We start from the raw sequence: 12618 nt of genomic DNA, 5'->3' as shown, positions 1-12618 counted from the left end.
GGCCGTTTCACCAGCAGCCGGGATCCCGGCGGTCGGCATCCTGATGGGGGGGGGGGGGAGTGAAACAAAGCCCCTTACTGGCTCGCTGCGCTCAACAAGTGGTGGGCTTGGTGGCGAGCTATGCATGCCAGAAGGATCTATTCCCACTCTATGGGTGTTGTGGACACCCATGAGTGGGAATAGTCCCTGTTAGTCAGCATGCCGACTGTCGGGATGTTCATGGGGCAGGATGGAGGTCTCAGTATTGTGACCGGCGGTCTCCTGACTGCCAGCCACATAACTACATCCCGTAGCCATGATATCACAGACCTCCCAACTGTCCAGATTACAGTGGGTCAGTCCCGCTATTCGTCCCACAGGCCGCAGTGGGGGGAGTGTTAAGGGAGCCTTTGATCACAGCTGCTCTGCACAGCAAAGCAGCTGGTGATGCTTTAATAGATACCTTGCGCACAGCATCCATACAGTGCAGAGAGATGAGCCTGGGGGTTGCCCAGCTGCACTGGGAGCATTGGGCATGCCCCCCCCCCCCCCCCCCCCCCCCCCCCAAATGACATAAACAGGGAAACATGTCCTGAGGCAATGCCCTCCCACCCGAAGCTATACTCCCTTTTTGGAGGTACTCAGGAGTCGTGCTATGGACTACTGAGTAGCTGGGAGGTATGAGATCAGTTTTGTTAGGTGCATCCTTTTCCTGTTACCTTTGCTCAGGTGAATAGTACTGTACATATTTGTTGGATAGCAGCAGTGGGGGGGGGGGGGGGGGGCTCTTTGAACTCTGGCAAGTGTTTTGTTATTGCTTAACTCATTTTCATTTTGGGTTTGAGTGAATATTTTAATCTTTTGGGGGGTTTTCCTACAAAATAATTTCTTTAGGAACAATAGGCCAAATTGTTTTTATCTGTCATCAATTTCTATGTTTCTAGTTTTTGGAGATATGCACATGTGTAATACAGATTTGGGCATTCAGTTTCACCAATGTGGAAAGGGTTAATTAAAAAAAACTGAATAAACATGAAAAAATAATCATAAACCTTAATTAAACAAAATTAATAAAACTTCCCCCAGCCCCTATTAGCAGGTCCCTCATCCCCTGTAATACACATAACTTATACAGTGCTATCATATTCTATTGCACTTTGAAATTGCACTATACTATTACATAGCAATAGCTTTAGAGATACACACACATATAAATAAGGCATACAGTAAATCTGGAAAGAAAATACCATATAGTGCTATGGATTATTTGAGGATGAGGGCCCCAAATTGGTGTCTTGCTTAGGGCCCCATGAGGTCTAAATCCGCCTCTGCTACATACTATGGAATAAAACAGGCCAATCACCTGATTATTGGCAAATCGGCCCAATAACTGTATAGTATGTAGCTAGCTTATGATTTGGAGGGCAGTTGTACTCAGACCAGCATCAGCACAATGGTCCTTTTATATAGCTATTGAGGCCATTAACAATTTGTGAAATATTAGCATTTAGTTAAAGGTCATTGTGGGTAGTCAAGAGAAGTTGCGCCCAACTATAATGGTGATAAGTAACAGACAAACAGCTATGGCTAAAGTTTGTAAATCTGTCAAATAGGTATAAGGGACGGGTTTCATGAGAGGACCAATGAGGTTGTGGAGAAGGTACAAATGGAGCCACGCTAATTGTGGCTCTGTCTGCAACTAGGTGCACCCGGCGAGATGCACCGCCGGGAACGAATAGGATGTGCATGCGCCACATTCACGGTGAATGGGAGCATCTCTTTATGCTCTGTGGCGCATCTAGGCACGCCCCCACCTGCGATGCAGCCACGCTCAATGAGCGCGGCTCCATCTCGCATCATATAAACATCAAAAGAGTCAAAAAGAAATTTACATTTTGCCATTCTAAAATTACATTTTATCAACAATCTCGCTATATATATACATACATACATTGTATATTATATGTTATACTCTCTGGCTTTTATTAATTTAAATTTGAATAATTAGTGTCCTGCTTTAAATACTAAAGTAAGGTACAGTAAGTTGCCACATTTCTAACCTGCTATGATTTGTACCTGTGACAATCACTTGGGAGTTGGCAACGGGTTGATGTATTTGTAATTTCTGGGGATGTGATGATTTACTGCAATGCCAGATTCAGATGACACAATGCAATACACCAGTAACATCATATTTGTACAAGCCACGTTGACATTTCAAATATCTGCTGGAACTTTAATAGCTTTATATTTGTTTTACCTGTTTATCAGCTTCATCTCTCACAATTCCATATTTTCCAACCCAGACTTCAGCTTTGACTCTCATAACCCATGTTTTCATAGCTAAGCAGAATGGCCAGTCATAGTGTGACTTTATAGCTACATCAGTCATGTGGTTCTATCCTAGGAGTAGCCAGCACTGTGACATTTCGCTCATGCCTCACCATAGACTGGTGCAGTGTCGTGCTTTACACGATGTAAAGGTGGCCATTTTAATGCAGTCTGTTCTGCCGATGGCTGTTATTAGTTATTGGCCAATCAAATAAATCACCTGTTGACAGAACCTAAAAATTGCTAAACCTATGCATTTTGATAGAAAACCCGAATGGTGCGGCTGATTCAAACCATTTTTCCTGCAGGCTATGCCATCCACGTGAGCCACACCCTTCATTTTCGGCACGCTGGGTATGGTAACATACAATAAACAAAACCATGACCCTTACCTGCTTGTCATACTGTGGGTCTTGTCTCCTGGTCGTTGACAGCGTCCTCCTGGTAGCTGTTCCAAGGGCCGGTGGCTGGCTGGTTCCTCTCCACAGTCTGTACGCAATAGGCCACATGGCAGAGGGTGACAGAGAGGGAGACAGGGCGAGGCTGTGGGTGACAGGGCGATGGTGACAATGCGATGCTGACAGGGAGAGGCAGTTGGTGATGGAGAGAGCATGAGAAAGAGAGGCAGTGATTGATTCCATGGAGAGGCAGAGGGTGACAGGTAGAGGATGACAGGAAGTGGCAGTGGGTGACAGGGAGAGGCAGAGGGAGACAAAAGAGAGAAGTAGTGAGTGACAGGGTGAAAGTCATGCATCGGGTGACGGAGAATGTGACACATGCTTCCCCTCCTCCTCTCTGGATCCACCTATGCAGTGGTCTGAACACTGCACGGTAAGTAATCACAAAATAGCCCTGACATCAGGTACCACTCTAATATTTATTGTACCTGCGTTGGCAACTCTCAATACTCATTATTGCACAGGCTCTGATTTCTAGCAGCTGCAGGGTGTATAGTTCTAAGTCCTACCCAATCATTGCAATTGTTGATCAAACACTTAATTGTGATATTTTATCCTTATTTATATATACCCAGGTTTGTAGTGCTAATTTTAACTGTTGTATTGTAGATTTACATTTCTTATTTTTTTTTTACTGATATTTCACCCACCTCTCTCACAATCTCTTTGTCAGAGCACTTGCACTTTTGTCTCATACACATTTCTAATTTTATCTTTGTATCACAGTTCCACCTGTGACCCCACTATACCTATTTTGTGATTACTTACGTTGCAGTGTTATAATAAGATTGTTTATATAATTTATTCCAAGCCACCAAGTTTGAGTAAAAGTTACATTTGTATGTTCAGATCTTCCAGAGTGTACACCTTTTGCAGACTTTATCTGTTTCCTCACAGATAGAGCAATTACTCCGCGTGCACTTCTGATTCTGACTTTTTTTCTCTGAAAGCATTATTCATTCTTTTTCCAATTGATGTATTACTGCATACAGAAAATCTAACTCCTGTGCGAGAATCTCCTCCCCTTTTCCCCTACCCTATTATTTTGTTCCAGGTGTCGTAGTATTGATGCGATGATAGTATGTATGACTCTACATTGCCCATATATAAGTGCACCCATTTCCGGGGGGACTATGCAATGCAAATTCACACAAGGATTTGCTGAGTGCAGGGGTGTACACATGATACTGCATCAGCCCCCATGGGCCTCACTTTGCTGAACTAGGATCAGTATGTTTTACCGACAATTGGGATGCCGACTGTCCGTATACCGACAACGGAATCCCAATCCTCAGTATGCTGGCAGCGGGACCACGGAAAAGAGTCCCTTTGCGGGCTTGCTGCGCTCACCTCAGGTCCTGTTCACACTCTATAGGTGTCATGGACACCCACGAGTGGGAACAGCCCCTGTTAGCCAGGATTCCGGCTGGCGGCATTGTCAGTGGTCCAGATCCCGGCGTCGGTATCCCGATGGCATAAAGCTGAACCTGTGTGAATTATCCTTTCATATACCCTCTGTACTGACTGTTAAGTAGAATAGGAACAAACTTTGGGGGACATTTACTAAGCAGTGATAAGAGCGGAGAAGTTGCCCATGGCAACCAATCAGCACTGAAGTAACATCTATAATTTGTATACTATAAAATGATCAGAGCTGCTGATTGGTTGATGGGGCACTTCTCCACTGGCACTCTTCTCCACTCTTACCACTGCTTAGTAAATGTCCCCCTTTAAAAAAAATTTTTTTTTAGTAAATTACAGCCTTGTCGATAATTTGTTGACCTGGAGTTTGTGGCTTCAAGATTCTAGATTCCTATCTCCTCTGTATATCTGGTGGTTGTGTACCTGTGGCTTTGTAAACACAGAAACTAGGTAGAGAAACCAGGTACTGCTGATCTTGCTTATTCCATATGATACAGGGATGCAAAATGTTAATATATTTACTTACTGTGGTCAATTAAAAACTCATCTATATAGTCCCATATCATAAACTGAAAAGATGATCACTGCCATGAGAAAGAAAACCACAGAGTGGAGTCAAAATACATGGAAAGTAGATTTTCTCGCAAAACAGCAACATTTGCTCTCTGCTAGGGTTAATTCTGAGAATTTCCAAATGTATGTAAATTAATTCTACTCATACCCCAGTATGCTTTGTTTTATCTGGTGTGATGTTTGCAATTCACCCAAGCTAACACAAAACTTAATAGTTCATTATCAGAAAATTACCAGTTGCTTTGTCAACCATATATTGTGTTCAAATCACTGGAATAGTTGTGATATTTAATTTACAGTAAACAGGAAAATCCAAATACACACAAAATAATTAATGGCACATAAAATGTACTTTTTTTCATAGCAATTCCGAAAAGGATATAATTAAAAATGTGATGCTTAAAAAAAGGTTGTTTTAAAAAAAATCATTATTGCATTAATTTAAAAGATTGTGGTAAACATAATTCTCTGATTAAACATCAAAGGCATGGGTAGTGTAATCAGTACATAATGAAACATTGTAAAAATAAAAAATGCAAGAGCACAGACTGGTTTGAAAAACTCAAAGGAAATCTACGATAAAAAAAAAAATATGTAGGAGAGGAAGAGGAAAAAGTAATTAAGTAACTTTCCAGGTGGGAAAGCAGATCTACCAGATAATGTTCCTAGAGGTAAAGATCTGTGATCACAGAAGCCAGTCTAGAACAACATGGTATACTTTCTCTTGTAGCTGATAACTAATATTCTTCATATATCTCAGATCCAACTGTTTTTTTCCAACCAGTGCTTATAACCATAATAATGTAGCAATCCTCCAGAAACCTAGCAGCAATGAGGATGTGGCAAGCTAGCTTCCTCATCTTTAGAAGCATCTAGACTTTTTGGTGCCCTGTGCCAGAGAGAGAATTGGTGCTCCCCTCATTTTTCCAATATGGACATAAGGCACATGCCTCGTGGGGAAGGGGCATGACAAGATTGATCCCAGAGAAAGCCCATGCTATGATGCCCCTTCCCACATTACACAAATCCTCTTTATACCAAATTAAATCTAATTCCAATATACTGTCATACCCAGGATTCAAACCTATAAGCTGTTGAATTCTAATCAAACACCCTATTCATTAAGCTATTTAATCCTACATAAAAACTATGAACACTATCTGAAGCTACTGCTACTTAGTAAAAAAAAATATCAGCATTGTAATTTAGCAGGTCTATGTAGTGTGCAGCCACACATCCAATCTCATGCAGTCACACACTACATAGATCTGCTCAGCCTCAATGCTGATTTTTTCACAAAGTACAAGGTAAGCTTCAAATAGTTATAATTCTCTATCTTAGAATTATTTATCTTTCTATGCAAGGGCAGAAAGCCCTAAGAATAGATTGTATGACTGCAATGCCACAGGCAATGGGATTGAATTCTGGAAATGTCAGCATCTTGAAATGCTATAAACGACAGTGTGACTGAATAACAAAGAAATCTCAAATTGAGTTCATGAATGTGGTACAGGTATTAGCGACAGAAGGGGTCAGGTTAGGAAACAGGGCGGTCAGGAGATGCTGGAATTCAAAAAGGGGGGAAGCTGCAAGTGAAAGTAATAAAAACAGATAATTGACAAGTGCTACCAAAAGCGCCCCCCACCCTGCAGCGCTATGTGCGGTGCCCCCTTCGAACACACCTAGATACGGCCACTGCTCATGTTTAAGAGGACCTTTGTCTGTTTGGATCTGTATGTTTCCCAATAACACCACATAGGACATCAATAACTGCCATACAAAATAAATGGGCAACAGGACAGGATCACTATGCATTAAATAGGATGCCTTCACCACAGCAGTCTCAGAAGCACTAATAGAAAAGGCACCTGGATTAATTCAGGTACCAGTCTAGAAGGGTATAAAATAACTGTACCCTCTCCTTTTGTAGTTATGAATATAAAGGCCCTGCCATATCCCTTCTTATCCTTGAAGTGTGGGCTTACTCAGGGATAATGAAGAACCAGTGGTGTGACTAGAGGCTTTGAGTCCCCTAGCAAACTCTCAACTCTTGATTTCTATAAACCCTTACATGTGCAGCTGCAACGGTGTAGGTACCAACGGAGCCAAACAGAGAACTGGCACATGATGAGGGAGCTGTACAGAATGCTGTTCAGAGGCACTCCCAGGGAACAGACACACCAATGTGCAGAGCAGGTTTACCTGTGAGGACACCAACCGCCACAGGTGGATTCCAATGACAGAGGAGCCTTCTCAGGTAAGTGGCAGACAGTGTGTGTGTGTGGGTCAGGCAGGCCCAACAGGCAGCAGCGTCAGCATGGTCACCTTTTTCATGTCAACCATTTGACCATGTTGACCAAATATCTGTCTAACATATGGTGTCTATCTATTGACACTGTCTATCTATCATCAGGATACCGGCAGCTTTTGTTGGCATTACCCTATAAAAGCATATGGGCTTCTTTCTGCAATTTCCTCTGAGAAGGATACAAATTGGATCCCTCCCAGCACCCCTGCGGCCGCCAAGTCACTCTGCGGAAGCTCCGACAGCTCAAAGGGCACATCTTATTGGGAGAGCTGTACTTTGTGTTGCTAATCGCATATGTAAGTACATATGCGATTAGTATATACATGGTAAGTGGCGGGATGTACTGCATCGCAGAAGTGATGCTTAGTACATCCTACCCATAGTAACATATTAAAAAGCTAACTAATATATTAAAAGTTAAACATCACAATGCATAAAATGAAAATAAACACACACACACACACACACACACACACACACACACACACAGTAGTTGTCCCTAACAGATCCACAGAATATATTTGTTTTAGAGGAAATAATAAAGCGTAGTGCTGCACAGCTAATACATACCACTTACTCATGTTATGCCAACAATCAAACACTGGTAATGTTGATCTGAATATGATAATTTGCTACATGGAGATAGACAAGGGAGTAGTAAATAATTACTGTACTTGCCTTCAATAGGGTCAGTGAAGATTAGGAAAGTTAGCTGTCCTATTTAAAGGGTATCTGTGTTTAAAAGTAGATATCCATTACACAATACCCCAGTTGAATCCCAGCTGATGTATAATATTCTATATACAGCCCTATCTGAGTATTAGTATCTAAATCCGAAACAATTTATGTATTAAATATAGTTATTAATAATGGATTCAGTATTATATCCCGGCTGTCGGGATCTCTGTAGTCAGGAAACCGACACCGGGATCCCGACACAGCATGTCCCCTTGCGTGCTTGATGTGCTCGCCACACTTTGTGCCAGGTTGTGACCTTTGGTCGCCACAGGGTTATATTCCCCCCTCAGTGGCATGGACCACTACCTGAGTGGGGATTCCGGGTGTTGGGATTGCGGCAGCACTATCCTGTCGGAATTTTAGCACAGGAGTTCATGGACACAACATCTTACATCAGCCTTTCAGAAGATAGGTCAGTCCCTGAGACAGACCCCTGCAACCCTTTCTATTGCACAAAGACTCAACGTTTGTATCCAAAGTATGGACACATAGGGTAGATTTATATAAAGTGCAGTTTTTTTTTTAGCTTTTATCTTCTAGAAGGTGCTAGATAAATGATAAGTAGAGTCTGACTGGTTTCTATGGACAACATCTCCACTTCTGAAAACCTTAGTAAATATACTCCATAGAGCCTGGAGGATGGATCCTTGGACAGAACCAACTCTCCCATGCAAGTTTACACAATCAGAGCAGACCAGGTGTCTTGCTTAATCCTAGTTTACCCCTTTAGCCATCTATGGTCTGATTCCCTATGATCCCCAACATGTATCTCCAAGGAACTTCACCCTGCACAGAAACAAAATAACCCACCCAAATCTAACTCTCTCTGCACATGTTATATCTGCCTCCCCTGCAGTGCACATGGTTTTGCCCAATTGCTATCAAAAATCCTGCTGCGATCAACTTGGAATTACCCCCATTGATGGGCTTCTAACAGAGTCAGAATTATTTTGCTCTAGGTAGTTCTCATCAATACTTCTAAAGACCCAGCGCGAGGTCTAAATACTGTGTCATGGTTAAGGAGTGCATTAAATGGTGATGCTTTCACTTCATCTTGTCTTGGACTTAAAGGCCAAATATGGTGTCGGTTAAGCTTCTGCTACTATTTGGTCATACAGATCAGGCCTTGTCCTTTTGGGTCCCAAACTAACAATATACAGGTTGAGTATCCCATATCCAAATTAGAGATGAGCGGGTTCGGTTCCTCGGAAACCGAACCCGCCCGAACTTCAGTTTTTTTTACACGGGGCCGAGCGACTCGGATCTTCCCGCCTTGCTCGGTTAACCCGAGCGCGCCCGAACGTCATCATCCCGCTGTCGGATTCTCGCGAGGCTCGGATTCTATCGCGAGACTCGGATTCTATATAAGGAGCCGCGCGTCGCCGCCATTTTCACACGTGCATTGAGATTCATAGGGAGAGGACGTGGCTGGCGTCCTCTCCGTTTATAGAGAAGAGAGTGAGACTAGAGTAGAGAGAGACACAGTAGTAATTTTGGGGAGCATTAGGAGGAGTACTTTAGGAGGAGTACTACTACTTGCTGAAGTGATAGATAGATAGATAGTGTGACTATATAATGTATATCTGACTTGTGGGGGAGACACTGACAGTGGGAAGCAGTTAGAGTCTGAGAGCAGGACTCGGGAGTACATATAACGTACAGTGCACACTTTTGCTGCCAGAGTGCCACACTGCCATTGTGACCACACTGACCACCAGTATAATATATATTGTGATTGTCTGCTTAGGAGTACTACTTGCAAGTTGCTGATAGTGTGACCAGTGACCTGACCACCAGTTTAATAATCACCACCAGTTTAATACATATAATATATATATATAATTGTATATAATATATATATAATATTGTATACCACCTACCCGGTTTTTTTTTTTCTTTCTTCTTCTTTATACATACTACTATAGTAGCTTACTGTAGCAGTCTGCGGTGCTGCTGAGCTGACAGTGTCCAGCAGGTCCGTCATCAGTCATTACATAATAAATATATATTATATACCTGTCCGGCTGCAGTACTAGTGATAATATATATATATATATATTGATTTCATCTCATTATCATCCAGTCTATATTAGCAGCAGACACAGTACGGTAGTCCACGGCTGTAGCTACCTCTGTGTCGGCAGTCGCTGGTCCATCCATAATTGTATACCACCTACCCGTGGTTTTTTTTTTTCTTTCTTCTTTATACATACTACTATAGTAGCTTACTGTAGCAGTCTGCGGTGCTGCTGAGCTGACAGTGTCCAGCAGGTCCGTCATCAGTCATTAGTACATAATAAATATATATTATATACCTGTCCGGCTGCAGTACTAGTGTGATATTATATATATATATATTGATTTCATCTCATTATCATCCAGTCTATATTAGCAGCAGACACAGTACGGTAGTCCACGGCTGTAGCTACCTCTGTGTCTTTTAGTTGTGCCTATTAAAATATGGAGAACAAAAATGTTGAGGTTCCAAAATTAGGGAAAGATCAAGATCCACTTCCACCTCGTGCTGAAGCTGCTGCCACTAGTCATGGCCGAGACGATGAAATGCCAGCAACGTCGTCTGCCAAGGCCGATGCCCAATGTCATAGTACAGAGCATGTAAAATCCAAAACACCAAATATCAGTAAAAAAAGGACTCCAAAATCTAAAATAAAATTGTCGGAGGAGAAGCGTAAACTTGCCAATATGCCATTTACCACACGGAGTGGCAAGGAACGGCTGAGGCCCTGGCCTATGTTCATGGCTAGTGGTTCAGCTTCACATGAGGATGGAAGCACTCAGCCTCTCGCTAGAAAACTGAAAAGACTCAAGCTGGCAAAAGCACCGCAAAGAACTGTGCGTTCTTCGAAATCCCAAATCCACAAGGAGAGTCCAATTGTGTCGGTTGCGATGCCTGACCTTCCCAACACTGGACGTGAAGAGCATGCGCCTTCCACCATTTGCACGCCCCCTGCAAGTGCTGGAAGGAGCACCCGCAGTCCAGTTCCTGATAGTCAGATTGAAGATGTCAGTGTTGAAGTACACCAGGATGAGGAGGATATGGGTGTTGCTGGCGCTGGGGAGGAAATTGACAAGGAGGATTCTGATGGTGAGGTGGTTTGTTTAAGTCAGGCACCCGGGGAGACACCTGTTGTCCGTGGGAGGAATAGGGCCGTTGACATGCCTGGTGAAAATACCAAAAAAATCAGCTCTTCGGTGTGGAAGTATTTCACCAGAAATGCGGACAACATTTGTCAAGCCGTGTGTTGCCTTTGTCAAGCTGTAATAAGTAGGGGTAAGGACGTTAACCACCTCGGAACATCCTCCCTTATACGTCACCTGCAGCGCATTCATAATAAGTCAGTGACAAGTTCAAAAACTTTGGGCGACAGCGGAAGCAGTCCACTGACCAGTAAATCCCTTCCTCTTGTAACCAAGCTCACGCAAACCACCCCACCAACTCCCTCAGTGTCAATTTCCTCCTTCCCCAGGAATGCCAATAGTCCTGCAGGCCATGTCACTGGCAATTCTGACGAGTCCTCTCCTGCCTGGGATTCCTCCGATGCATCCTTGCGTGTAACGCCTACTGCTGCTGGCGCTGCTGTTGTTGCTGCTGGGAGTCGATGGTCATCCCAGAGGGGAAGTCGTAAGCCCACTTTTAATACTTCCACAAAGCAATTGACTGTCCAACAGTCCTTTGCGAGGAAGATGAAATATCACAGCAGTCATCCTGCTGCAAAGCGGATAACTGAGGCCTTGGCATCGTGGGTGGTGAGAAACGTGGTTCCGGTATCCATCATTACTGCAGAGGCAACTAGAGACTTGTTGGAGGTACTGTGTCCCCGGTACCAAATACCATCTAGGTTCCATTTCTCTAGGCAGGCGATACCGAAAATGTACACAGACCTCAGAAAAATAGTCACCAGTGTCCTAAAAAATGCAGCTGTACCCAATGTCCACTTAACCACGGACATGTGGACAAGTGGAGCAGGGCAGGGTCAGGACTATATGACTGTGACAGCCCACTGGGTAGATGTATGGACTCCCGCCGCAGGAACAGCAGCGGCGGCACCAGTAGCAGCATCTCGCAAACGCCAACTCTTTCCTAGGCAGGCTACGCTTTGTATCACCGGTTTCCAGAATACGCACACAGCTGAAAACCTCTTACGGCAACTGAGGAAGATCATCGCGGAATGGCTTACCCCAATTGGACTCTCCTGTGGATTTGTGGCATCGGACAACGCCAGCAATATTGTGTGTGCATTAAATATGGGCAAATTCCAGCACGTCCCATGTTTTGCACATACCTTGAATTTGGTGGTGCAGAATTTTTTAAAAAACGACAGGGGCGTGCAAGAGATGCTGTCGGTGGCCAGAAGAATTGCGGGACACTTTCGGCGTACAGGCACCATGTACAGAAGACTGGAGCACCACCAAAAACGCCTGAACCTGCCCTGCCATCATCTGAAGCAAGAAGTGGTAACGAGGTGGAATTCAACCCTCTATATGCTTCAGAGGTTGGAGGAGCAGCAAAAGGCCATTCAAGCCTATACAATTGAGCACGATATAGGAGGTGGAATGTACCTATCTCAAGCGCAGTGGAGAATGATTTCAACGTTGTGCAAGGTTCTGCAACCTTTTGAACTTGCCACACGTGAAGTCAGTTCAGACACTGCCAGCCTGAGTCAGGTCATTCCCCTCATCAGGCTTTTGCAGAAGAAGCTGGAGGCATTGAAGGAGGAGCTAAAAGGGAGCGATTCCGCTAGGCATGTGGGACTTGTGGATGGAGCCCTTAATTCGCTTAACAAGGAT

Source organism: Pseudophryne corroboree, chromosome 1 (assembly GCF_028390025.1).
Source record: "Pseudophryne corroboree isolate aPseCor3 chromosome 1, aPseCor3.hap2, whole genome shotgun sequence".
Lineage (NCBI taxonomy): Eukaryota > Metazoa > Chordata > Amphibia > Anura > Myobatrachidae > Pseudophryne > Pseudophryne corroboree.
This window is presented reverse-complemented; position numbering follows the sequence as displayed.